This window comes from Pongo abelii, chromosome 16 (genome assembly GCF_028885655.2).
Source record: "Pongo abelii isolate AG06213 chromosome 16, NHGRI_mPonAbe1-v2.0_pri, whole genome shotgun sequence".
Classification (NCBI taxonomy): domain Eukaryota; kingdom Metazoa; phylum Chordata; class Mammalia; order Primates; family Hominidae; genus Pongo; species Pongo abelii.
In genome coordinates this window covers 20090900-20093957 of record NC_072001.2, presented here as the reverse complement: position 1 = coordinate 20093957, position 3058 = coordinate 20090900, and positions in this window count along the sequence as shown.

Below are 3058 nucleotides of genomic sequence, written 5' to 3'. Positions count from 1 at the left end.
CAATATCCTCTTGAGTAGAATCATAATTTAGAACTCTAAAAATGACCAGAAACAACAATGTCCAAGTTTGTTTTACCTAATGTGTTTCAACTTATTTGACTAGAAGACCCTTCATTCATGCAACACTTAAAAATATCCCATGGCAAATCTAGTTTTCTATGAATAATGAACAAAACATTTATAATTTAAAACTAAAATTGTCTTCTAAGCAGAGATCTACATATCAATAAAATGAAGAAATAAAATTTCCATACTGTTTTCTTCCCAATACAAGGATTAGAAGGAAAGGGAAAAGAGTAACAGCGAGAATCAATAGCCCATGTCTGGCCAGGCGCCATGGCTCAATCACACCTGTAATCCCAGCAATTTCAGAAGCTGAGGTGGGAGGATCGCTGGCCTTTAGAGATCCTTGAATGAAACTCCATCTCTAAAAAATTAAAAATATTAGCTTAGAGAATCATTTGGGCCCAGGAGTTTGAGGCTGTATTGAACTATGACTATGCTACTGCATTCCAGCCTGGGTAACAGGCTGCTTAAACCTGGAGGGGCAGAGCTTGCAGTGAGCTGAGATCACACCACTGCACTCCAGCCTGGGCAAAGGAGTGAGACTCTGTCACAAAAAAAATAAAAAGAGATTCTATTCACAATAGCAACAAAATCCTGAGAAGATATCTAGCAAAGTATACACAAGGCTTTTCATGAAGAGTATTGCCATAGCCTGAATGTGTCTCCCAAAATTTATGTGTTAAAACTTAATTCCCAAGATGATAGTACTAAGAAGTGGGGCCTTTAAGAAGTGATTAAGACATAAGGGTGAGCCCTCATGCATGAGATTAGTGCCTTATAAAAGGGTTTGTGGGTGGTGGTAAATCTGTCCCTTCTGCCTCATGAGAACATAGCATTTGCCTGCTCCAGAGGAAGCAGCATTCAAGGTATCATCTTGGAAGCAGAGACCAGGCCCTCACTAGACACTGTATCTGCTGGAGTCTTGATCTTGTTCTTCCCAACCTCCAGAACTGAGAAAATAAACTTCTGCTCTGTGTAAGTTACCCAGTCTCAGGGGTTTTGTTATAGCACTATGACATACATATATACATGTATATAAAGTATACACACATATATTTTTTAAAAAATTTTAAAGCAAAAGCCAGCCCTGCCCCTCTCCCAGAGTGGGCGGCCTCTCCCCTCTCTTAGAGTGGGTGGGAACAGCAGTTGCATGGGCAGCTTTCCTTGTGGGCCACAGGTCCCTCTGGACACATGATACCTGGCCACGCCCCCTTTCCCTTTCATCTTTCTCATTGACCAATGAGCTTGGAGCATTAAGGCCACACCCCTATTCTGCATTCTACTGGAGCCCTGGTTACGCCTCCTCTGGCTCAGTCGCACAGCTACCTGGTAGGTGACTGGAGGTGTTGATCAGTGCTCCCTGGGATTTTGCTGATGTGGCCCCAACCCCGCCTCCCTCCCCACCCTGCGATGGCAGAAGAAACTCGACAGAGCAAATTGGCAGCAGCCAAGAAAAAGGTAAAAACCCACCAGGTCACGGCCCCCCAACCCAGCCACAGATCCCCTCCAATGACAAGACTGCTGCCAGAGTCCATACCACTTCTGAGGCACACCAGACTGGGACCCCCAACCGGGTGCCTCTGGGCTACCCCCACCAAAGTTTTGTCAGTCAGCCCCACCCCTTCAGCAAGCAGCCCAGTCTCTACCCTCACCAATCACCCCAGGGTGACTTTGGGCAGGTGAATCCTGGGGCTCCCCGCTCCTTTACTGTGCCCTCATCTCCTGCCGCCACAAGCTTGACCTCCCTGGGCTCTTTGGGCTCACATCTCCAAGGACATGGGTCTCACAGCCCCAGGCCCCACCCTCACCAGTCATCCCTGGGTGACTTTGGGTTGGTGACTCCTGGGGCTCCCTGCTGCAGACTCTGCCCTCCCCTCCTGCTGCCTCAAGGTGGACCTCCCTGGGCTGTGTGCACTCACGTCTCCAAGGACCTGGGTCCCATCTCTGTTTTTCCCTCCCCTATCATGGAGTGGTGACTCAGACATCATGCTGATGTGGTCCCTCCCCCTCACCAGGAGGAGTGGAATGTAGTGATGTCACAGTCCGTCTAGTAACTGTCATTACTGCAAGACTGGCCTTTGATCTTACAACCCAGTCCCCTAAGCATTGTCACCCCATTTCTAGTTCCTCTGGTCACAGCACAAATTTCCAGCTGGAAGGGGAATGGAGACTGGGACCTAGGAGCAAGAGGTTTCAGGCTGCCTCACTCCCTTAACATAGACATTGACAGTGGGAAAGGCCTACAGTTCCCCTGTGAGCTCAAAACATTGACAGTATCTCTGGATGCCAATTGGAGAATGGGTTTGGTTTGTCTTGGTTTTCTCCCAGGCTTCTACTTTCCAGAGAGATTTTAACATTTTTTTCTGAGTTCTCCACCTCATATTCTAATTCTCCATGGTTCTGGGACCAGACTGCCCTTCAGTCAGTGGTCTGTGAAGTGAGATTTCCTCATCTTCTGTGGAATAGATCTTGGGAAACTGAACTTGACAGCTTGAATCTTCCTCATATTATGTAAACCTGGGGTACTTTGAGTGCCACAGGATAAATATGGGACATCTTTCTGAAGCATCAGTTTCCCTTGATTCTCTTGAGATCAAGAGAAAAAACATTAATGTACTTAGGGATGACAGTCACATAGGTTTCTAAGGGTATACCAGACTTCTCTCTGAAATGAGGCTTGGGTTTCCCCTTTCTGATAAATTCCCAGATTTAACAGAAAGGCTGCCTTCTGCCAGGAGGACACGTTGATATAAAAGTTTGAGAGGTACTGGTGGGCTTCTTCACACTAACAGATGTGTGAGGATGTATGACTCTGAACAACACGGCATACAGTTCCTGCCTACTTAATGTTTACTTTTCTACCTCTGTCTCTGGTTTTGGTCCCTGGCAGCTGCTGATTCTTGGCAAAACCCCAGAGTTTGGAGTCAGAAGACTGAGTTTCAGAGTTCCTGTGTCACATTTTTCTTTTCTTCTCTTTTTTTCTAGCCATGAT